At 33.6% G+C, this 10,907-nt stretch overlaps 1 pseudogene; it reads right to left on the reverse strand.

The window, feature by feature from the left end:
• Positions 1–1,043: 1,043 nt before the first annotated feature.
• Positions 1,044–10,656, reverse strand: LOC102667574 (rho GTPase-activating protein 7-like; annotated as a pseudogene).
• Between the last annotated feature and the right edge of the window lie 251 nt (positions 10,657–10,907).

The following is a 10,907-nucleotide window of genomic DNA, read 5'->3' on the forward strand; positions in this document are numbered from 1 at the left end:
AAATTATCCAGCAACCAGTTCCCATTTGTATCAACATACTCTGCCACATTCTTCAATAACACATGATCTAGAGGATGATTTGCAGACACATCAATTAACCTACCACAACCAGGGACCCAATTATCCATCTAGAAATTTATAGAACTACCATTGCCTAGTTTCCATATAATATTCTAACAAAGGAGTCCCACGTACAACATATTCCATGAAAAAAATTACTTCTTGGCCGCTACTTGTTGATGTCATGCAGAATATTTGAGCCACACCGATACTTGCTTTTGATCACCGAGGCCCAAATTGGAGGATCTAGGTAACACATTTTCTAGTTAGCCTTTATCATAAAGGCTTTATTCACCTCCATCATCTTCCTCAATCCCAGCCTTTCACTAGTGGAAAGCGCGATTTCTACATCGGTGGAAATCCACATTCAAAGACGGTGCATAGACGATGTAGAATGTACAGTCGTTGATAGGCTAAGGTTTCAACAATGTTCGTCAATTGCCCGATGTAGAAAGCCATAATATTCTAAATTGGTGCCAACTTAAAGACCGATGTTGAAAGCTTAGGATCAAAATCGGCGGTGCTTCAGGCACGACGTTGAACGCGTTCATTCAACATCGTTTGTTAAGCTGTGCCTGATGTAAAACAGTGCATTTTTGAAGTCGTTGTTGCGGTTGACCGATGTAGAAATCGCGGGTTTCAACATCGGTGCTTACGTCAGCACCAATGTTGAAAGTGGTTGTAAGTTCGTATTTCAACATCGGTGCTTACGTCAGCACCGATGTTGAAAGTGGGTTTCATAGACGGTTGAAAGTCGGAACGTCCTTGTAAGTTAGTATTTCAACATTAGTGCTTACGTTAGCACCGATGTTGAAAGTGGGTTTCGTAGACAATGCGAAAGTTAAAATGTCTTTGTAAGTTAGTATTTCAACATCGGTGCTTACGTCAGCATCGATGTTGAAAGTGGGTCAACCTGCAATTAAAAATTAGTTATTTTTTAATGAATATTTGAAATTTATTAACTAATAATAACATACCAGTCATTAAGCCAAAAAACTTGGAGATGCTACTGATGGATGTCTTGCATATTCCCCCACCTGAAACCATTGCAACTAGGTTAGTTCCAAATTATTTGGAAGCAGATAAAGATGTTGCAAAAATGTATTAGCAAAATACTTATGATACTCATCTGACAAAATGAAAAAAAAAGATGTTACTAGAATTATGCATAATTACAACATTTCTTTAACTTAATTCTTACCTCTGTTGCTCTTGAGGTGGAAGGCACAGAGGCAGAATCAAGGGCACCAAGATCATCGACAGACATGCTTGTTGATGCCTCAATACTTTTGGAATTGCTAGGACTTGACTTTAAAAATTTCTTTCGAGAAGGCTGTCTAGTACCATTACTAGATGCCAATACTTGTCCTTTGATATTTCTCCAATTAGTGCCCAACAAACTCTCCTGCATATATGAAAAGGCAAATTTTACCAACCTTGTTGAAGAGGCTTCAAACCATAAAAGAAGATATCATCCATAAGTAATGGACTAATTTTATCATAAAAAAGGACTAATAAAAAATGATAGATCCCTAAATTAGAGTGGAAAGTGCTGCAACCAGAGACAATTTTGGATCAGAAGCATTATGGATTCTAATACCCTAAAGAAAAGAATCCAGTAATAAAAATTCCTGATTTGTGCAACAATTTGATATCACTTTTAATGGTCATGATGAGAATAAGTTTTACAACAAAAGCAAAGAAAAGAACTTGACATGTTTCTCAATTAGAGGTTAATTATGGAACTAACTTGTGTGTAATAGTGTATCAACTCATGTAATCATTTAGTACTAACAGGAAAGAGTTGAAAGGATTGGACTAACATAGGGAAGATTCAAACCATCTTCCTGATTGTTTTTCCTTTTAATTTTGATTTTTGAGAAATAGACTATAAGACATACCTTAGTCCTTTGTTTCCTCTCGTGATTAACAAAGGCCAGGGTTGAATCAAAATATTGCTGAAGAAACCTCCTGCACAAGTCAAAAAGACTTAGATAGCTACTAAAGGAATTAACAAGTTCACATGGCTTTCAATTAAAAACTGGTCCCATAAACTTTAAAGAAATGCAGCAACAAACTAGTGTTTGAGTCTGGAAAAGGCAAATTATGGTTAAAACTTTAAACTGATTACCATAGAGTGAGTACAAGCACACATGCAGAGGAACAGTTATACAAACCACCCTTTATTATGGATACAAGAAAAAGAGAAAATTGGAAATATTACAACATTTCATTTCCTTTTTTTTAAGAGATCAAAATTATGATGAAGGGATTTATATCCATTTGAATTTAAAAAAGAAAATAAAGAAAATATGAGGGATAAAAGACTTTCACATATTTACTTTCAAAAGAAACAATAACCATCGAATAGGACACATACTATTGAGCGAAAAGAAAGATGTGGCATAATTTTTGGCCGTAATGATTATAAAATCCTGAGCTTCAGTCAGCAGAAGTATACCTTCAAAAGAGCTTTAAAATGCCATTCAGAATACAAAAGAAAAAACATTTTTCCAATATGGAAAACCCTTCCAGCAAGTAACACTTTAAATTATAATTTTTGATAAACCTCCATTAGTGTAGAATTCATTTTATCCATATCATAAATCAATGTAAAGCGGTTCCATTATTAACAACCCACATCTTCCATAAGTTGTAGTAATACACAAGGAAAATTCATTATAAACCATTTTTGGTTTCTGCATGAATATTTTACACAATTTAAATTAAAGGGTTCAATCAATTTAAAGAAAAAAAAATAGCAAAAATGATGTCCGGAATGTCAAACCCAAGAATGTCCAAAAAATGAAATCACATGCCACATTAAAAACAAGCAGCAAAAGCACAGGGCAAACTCGCAAATTAAATTTAAACAGTCACAATTCATATTGGATGGAGATATAACAATATGTACATCTTGTTCAAGTGCCAAGCGCTACTCATGCAAAGCTTGCTTCCTTCTCTCTAAGCTTGCTTGCAAAATTGCATTGCCTCTAGCCTAAAATGAAAATAAGACCAATTCCATTAAAAAAAATTATTCGTTATATGATTCAGCATAAAAATAAGTAGGCATAAAAAAATCCATCTCCTTTGCAATTCTGAGTTGCAAATCACTTTTTGCAATCTCTAGTCTCTGAATAGCAAGCCTACATGCATCAAAAGTATTAGCTATTTGTTTTCAAGGTATAAAATTGAAAGAAGAAAAAAAGGTGAAAAAAGGCTAACAGGTATAAAGCAAATCACGTAATCCAAGGAGATAACAAAACATAGCTGTTACAGTTGACGAAAAAAGCCAAGCTAGAGAACCTAACACGACCTATCCAAAAAATCTATAAGAAGACATTGAAGAATAACTAGGAATTCTATCAAGAATCACATTCCAAGAGCACATTATACAAAGAAAAAAAGTACAAAGCTAAGTATCTCACTCCTCTTCTCCAGAAGAATCAACTGATTCCATTGACGGTGTCTTCCTTGGCTGCTTAAATCATAACAAATTATCAGACGCCATGTATTTACCTTGAAAATTCAAAACTACAAAAACTGGGAAGAAAATACCAGTTTTGCCTCACATAACATAATTTAAGTATATCCACTGCTAGCATATTCAGTGTCACATAAATGTATCATTGTCCTATAAATTGTTGTTAGTGTAATTGTGATTCCTGTAACTCACATTGCTCCTTCCCCAGAATGTCGACCGCTTAGAACTGAAACTAGCACTACTAGCTTTACTTGTTTGCTTTCCAAAACCTGATTCAGTCACTTGCATGGGTAAATGGTTGCCAGGGTCCATAGAAGATAAAATCTCACCCATGGATCGATATGATTCAGTTGAAGGAAACAAATTTGAAGCATCATTCTCATCAACTGGGTTTTCACTGCCCTTTCTTTGCTTGTTTTGATCCTCAGAGAGTGGGGTATCTGGAACAACATTAAGATTAACATTTTTAGTCTTAGCATGGTTACTACTGGAGGATCCAACATTGGAATCATCACCTCCAAATGCCTGCAGGATCATAAAGAAAAGTTTTAGAGGATAGAGGGAAAAGAAAATAACATTGCTACTCACCGCAAGAGCTTAATCAATATAAATATCTATAACAGAGGAAATAACACTACAGGATATAACCTTGTAATCATAAAGATCACTGCCAGCATAACCACTACTCTCACTCAATTTTCCACTCTGAATACAATCAACATCATCATCTGTCTCCTTATCAACTTCATTCTCTGCATCATGGTAACCATTTTCTTTCACATCTATATAATCATCATCAGTTGAATCTTCACTCCCACTGTTTTCAACCTGAGAATCTGCTGACATGGAACATCTCTGTATATTTTCTTCCTGAAACAAAAGATATAAACTTAGGTTGCAGAATGGAATCAAGGAATGAAAAACATACATTTTTGGAAGTGAAAAATTTAGCAAACACTGCCAACTGACCACGGGAAAATCATTAGTCACATGAATAGACATTCAATTTTAGTTGCATCATAGGAAGTAGGAACAACGCATGCTACAAGAGGTCAAACCTTTTTAGCTCATTATACAATCAACCACTTGCATGTGTTGCGTTGACTAAAATGTTGGAAGGTTTTTGAAATGCGTGTGAGTTATACACATAGCACAGTCGATTAACAATGAAAAAACACAGTTAGGCACCATTCATGTCAAATTTCAATGAAATGCTTAAATGATTATGAGTTACCTTCTTAGGGGCCCTTAGAGTTGAGAACAATATAGTTGCAATCATTTGTAGCTATGGATTCACACCTGTCGAAACACCTGCAAATAATTTCCAGCTTGGTTGCACAACAAACAATTATCGTACCAATGCAAAAACAAAATGCAAAAACAAGACATTGTTTGATTATTTCGGTGCATACGAAATTGCATCGAACAACTATTAAGTGTTATACACACATAAAAGTCACTACAACATCTAAATTGTTTGTAACACTTAAAGAAATACATGAGAAACACAAAAGTGATTGTTCGCATGTGAACTAAAGCTTTTTACATTGGATGCTTCTAAGTTTTAAAAAATATTCAGCCTATTTCTTCCGTAATGATGTGATAATCTCGATGTCATGTGCCGAGCCATCACCGAACCACTACACATTATAAAATACAAGTAATTACAAATTTATTTGGTAAACATAGGAATAAAAAATATTTATTTGGTGTCATGCTTTTGGGGATACAAAATTTACCATCGTCCAATCAGTCTTCACCTCCCCGCCAATTATGTTCCACATCCATTGCATGACATAATAGCCACACTCATAGCCTCCGCTTTGAACGTGACTCTACATTGAATGGGATAAATCATTTAGAAGGTAAATAAATGGAAATTAGTACAAAACAATTTTTAATTGTATGACTAACCTTAATTTCTATCCACCTTGGTGTAGTTTGATCAGATTTCCCCTCAGAAGTCGAATTTAATGTCTTAAATGCAATGCACAGAAACATAAAATTTTTAAGGTAATATCGGCAACAATAATGTTGTACCCTTGTTGTATAAGAAACATTACACAACAAAACATTCAGAAGGTTACCATACTTGTTAATTGCAGATTTTATAAGAACATCTGGCTTTCTACGCAAAGAACAAAACCACACAACACGGTTCTCTACTGGACACAAAACAACGAGCTGCCAATGGCCCCTACATTTGACACAACATTCATGTACCAATGACACAAACATCATTTACAAGGAAAGCATAAATATATTTTACTGACAAATTCAAATAAGCTCCCAGATAGAATTGTTTTTGCGATTTTGCAACCCATTTTTCAATGTATTGTTGACATTCTTGTCGTTTATCCTTTGCATTCAGTATAGATTGTGGCTCAAAGAATCCATAAACAATGACTATAGAGGGCTTTAATATATCCAGTATAGGTTGATCACTTTCTGGGGCATAAAAATACACAGGTGGCTTCCCATTTCTACTTGCAGCATCAGGATTAGTATGCCTTTCAAGAACTATGTTTTCCACAAATAACAAACTATAAGCAAGATAAAAAAGTTAGTTTCTTCAAATCTTGTTGACTATCAACCAACAAACCTCCATAATTACAAAAATAAAGCTTCAAACTACATACAACATATACATAGCATAATAAGTAATTTATCATAGCAATATATAACAGGCATAATAAGAAATCACATTCAAAATAAATATAGTAAGCATGGTTGCTATAGAGCCCTCCACTACAAATTAAAGTTAAAAAAAGCAGCAAAAGGTTGAGTATTTAGCATCTAAAGCAAAAAAATAAGAAGTAATTTTGTTTTACAACCTATGTTTAAAATCTTCTAGTAACCTAGTTATCAAACTATTGCCATCAACAATGTCAATTTCATATTACTTAGTTTATTCATCAAAGGAAGAAATTTTTGCAAAGGAAATCATCTATTTCAGAAAGGATTCAGCATAGTCTGGCTAAGTTTGGCAGTGTACAATGAATTTTATTTTACTACTACCATAGTAGACCATATAAATTTTATTACTACCACAGTATCACCAATTAAAAAAATTAACTGAAGAACAAAGAAGAAAGGGTGACATTCAGATTACACCAAAATATCCAACATTCATCAAATTCAAATTTGGTTTTTTTCAAAACTCTCTTCAGGCCATCGTATTTTGAAACAAATAGATTTAAAACATATGAATTGAAACAATGCCAAATCTATGTACCCAGAAATTGGTTCCCATCATGACTTCATTAAGTCTGCTTTGGAACCAAATACTTGATACCTTGTAATAAAATATAAAAAAAACATGGGGAAACTTCAAATTTTCAAATTAAAAATTGTAACGAGAAAAAAGTTGAACTAGAAAAAAGAGCTGGGGCTTACATTATATCATGCCACTAATTATCTAGCTAATTTATTACTTCTCAACATATTTCCCTAGTGAATAGTAGCTGTAGCTTGCCCACCATACAAATCAATCTTTTGTCTTTTAAACTCCAACATCAGAAGTATGCCTGCCTTCATTCAAAATTAGAAATATTTAAAAGTGGGAAGGATTTCTTACTTAAAAACACAGTTGCTTCAACGCTCCAGCATGTCACCAACATTCACTATGAATGCTCTGCAGCATAACAACATCAATAATCAGTCAAATGATATAATATTTCAGGAGAAGGGCATGACAAAGGTAATGAAGTTAAGACCTAGTAGCATAGGTACTTCCTCTCTTTGCAGCCAATTATGCCTAATGCTTGATATAACACAGCTTAAAAAGAATTAAAATTTTAGAAATACATTAGTTGTGGCAAATAAGTTAATTTTACAAAGAATGAATGGTTTTGTGGCATTCCATGTGATACTATCAAATGAAAACTATGACCTTCTTACATGATCCCATCATCATGCTTTGTATGAATGACAATTGGAAAGACTCTCTATGAAATTAGGATTAACAAATCCAAGAAAAAAACTTGAATTTGAAGGAAGAAGGGCATGTTTGAAATTTTTTAGAAATCAACCCATGAATTAAAGGTACGGAACTAGGGATGAAGAAGAAAGAATTCTCTTTTTCTCGATGATGGAATATAAACACAATTCTGCAGGTAATTTGATTCCATATTAGTAACGATGTAACTCTTGACATATAACATCCTATATATAAGATGCAGACTCTTGCATATTTAAGTCACGTTAATCGTGGGCCACCATGCTAACCTAAAATTTAGGTTTGTTTAAAATTTAACTATTTAGCAAAGGGATAACATATAGCCACGCAGGCCTAGTGCTTTGTATTAAGTGGAAAAAATCAGCTAGCTGCAGCAGACCAACCAAAGGAAAAAAAGTGATATCTCAATAAAACTGTTCCATTCTTGGACAATCTAAGAAATTTGTATTCAACCTCATAGTTTCATTGTCTATTTTTCTTCAACCTTTTATGACATTGTAGGCCATCTAAGGTAGTATACTCACTACCATTTTAAATTTTGTCTCTACTATTTCAAACAATATTTTAAAATTAAAATACATAAAATCACCTATATATGCACTTGGTGGACAAACAAAACAAGTTGGTTAGAACAACTTATGGATTGTGAGTGGAAACTACAACAGTAAATATGTACAGCCCTAACATCACCGCGATGTTTTTTTTTTATATCTCATGACGTAACTTCCCTAGTTTTGTGCTTCTACATCACTAATAATGTAGTGGCACCACTAATAATGTAGTGCGTACCAAATTTTAGAAGACATTGTCCATAATTATTTAGCAATTGGTGAGTGTCTATGATAATTGTTTGGATACTAATTTATCAAAACACTGAATTTCGAAGGTGCTTTTGAACTAATTAGGAAAATAGGTATGTAACAAATAAGAAAAATAGACATGAAACACTTCCAAATAATGCTTACTACCATCATTAACATTTAAAATTGTGATAGGTAATTGGGGAAAGTACAAAGAAGCAATTAAGGAATAAAAGTACAAATTAGGCATGTGTAGCACATAACAAATTACCTGTATACATAAATCAGTGGAAGACCAAAGAAATAAGTAGTATCGTGCGAAGAACAGGGAGTTTGGTATCAATCTAAATCCTGCAATACTAATGCCAAGTGTGTTCAGTTCCATAGCAACACATGAATCATAAAACAACATTATCCCAGAATAAAGTAATACTTATTTGAAATACATGTTACATATACATATAAAAACTTAAAAAAGTTAAGTTAGTCATATATGCCTCCAAGACATTCATTCTTAAAATGAATCAGCTTGAAAATGTCTAACACTCTACATACACAGTTAAACAAGGATTTCATGATTTCAAACACGTAATATGTTCTATATCTATATTTCAAAAGGAAGAAGTTCCAACAAAGTAGCTAAAGGTCATTGGCAGATCAGAGACAATCACACATTTAATATCTTTGTATAAAGTTGACACTATGAAATACTATAAATTTAAGCCGTATATATGTTCAAACTTCTAGAACATATGCAACAAGTCAAACAAATCACAAGTCCAAAAAATAACATGCGAAACTTGCTTGGTTTTGGTATGAACTAACAGACATCAATATGAAAATGGGACATGCTTAATTCCCCTTATATTAACTAAGGTTTGAAGTATTCATTAAGTAGCAAGAAATAATCAACAGTAAGAAAGAATATTTTGTGCCAAGATGAAGTGAAATGTTGTGGATAGTTAATAGTGAAAAGGAAAATGAATCCATGTGTTCCTATTATTGATCTTTTGTTTGGGGAGTTCCAAACATGATTAACAATACTTGATGGCTTGATGCCTATCCTGTTTTTCTGTTTTGCAGGACCAAGAATTGTTTTCTCAGAGAGCCTTGGATCTAAGGCTGGGTGGGAATTTCATCTACTAGATATGTGTGGAGTCTATGCGGAATTCCATGAAGTTCTGATTTTAAACTGTATCAAGTTCTGATTTTAAACTGTATCAATTTTTTTTTAAAAAAATCCTTACTGTTTCCATTTATAGCATAATATCATGGTTAATTGAACGTGTTTGTAATTTTCTAGGTACCTAATTCATTGTACATCGAAATGCTTAAATATGTAAGTAATTTTACATTACATGCATAAGCCATTGATTTAATGTTATATAGATGCCAAGACTTAATATAGAGCAAGCAATGTCATGACACATGAGAGAGAGAGAGAACATTTTGTCACATGATGATGCTATCAAAATTGGGCATAAAGACAAAAATGATTGCTGAGCTAGAGGACCGAGTATGACAAAGCATTATGAAATAATCATAAATTCCAAGTGTGGGGGATCCCCTGGGAATTAATTGTTCGGATTCCATAGAAATATGTTATGTGTTGGAATGCAATGATTTATGGGTATGCTCAACACGGGGCTGGTGAAAAAGCTCTTTGTTTGTTTGATGAGATGAAAAATCAAGGCATGAAACCAGATTGAATTACTTTTATTGCAGCATTGTTAGCATGTAACCATGCAGAATCTTGGGGTCCAATATTCTAACACAATGGTTAGAGATTTTGGAATTGAAACTAAGCCAGAACACTACGCATGGATGGTTGACCTTCTTGGTTGAGCTGGAAAGTTATCTTAGGCTGTAGATTTTATCAAAAGTATGCCTTTTAAGCCCCATCCTGCCATTTATGGAACCCTTTTGGGAGCTTGTAGGATCAATAAAAACTTATAGTTGGCTGAGTTTGCTGCCAAGTTTCTGCTTAAGCTTGATCCAACTATTGCAACTGGATATGTTCAATTGGCTAATGTTTATGCAGAGCACAAAATAGATGACCATCTAGCTAGTATCCGAAGATCAATGAAAGAAAATAATGTAGTGAAGATACCTGGATATAGTTGGATAGAAATAAACAGTGTGGTGCATGAGTTTAGATCAAGCAACACATTGCACCCCAAATTGGCTTTTCTATAGATGTAAACTAAAAGACTTGGAGAAGAAAATGAAGCTGGCTGGTTATGCTCCTGATCTTGAATTTGTGTTGCATGATGCAAGAGAGGAGCTGAAAGAACAACTTCTTTTATGGCATAGTGAGAAGTTGGCAATTGCATTTGGACTTCTAAAGGTACCATTAGGGGTTCCAATCCCCACACTTGGAATAAAAGTTTTATGATTTGGAATGTTCACCCAAACAAATGTTTTAAGATATAAAAGCTCTATTATCAATGACACCCAAACCAAGTTATATTATATAACCTTGATTTACTTACAAAGCCTTTTCAAAACACAGCAAACCTACAATTACTTTGTTGTTCTGCTACATATTGAAGCTTTGATTCTCATGTTTAATTTGAAGAAAACAAATAAAGAAAAAACTTAATTA

This window comes from Glycine max, chromosome 1 (genome assembly GCF_000004515.6).
Source record: "Glycine max cultivar Williams 82 chromosome 1, Glycine_max_v4.0, whole genome shotgun sequence".
In the NCBI taxonomy this organism is placed as follows: Eukaryota; Viridiplantae; Streptophyta; class Magnoliopsida; order Fabales; family Fabaceae; genus Glycine; species Glycine max.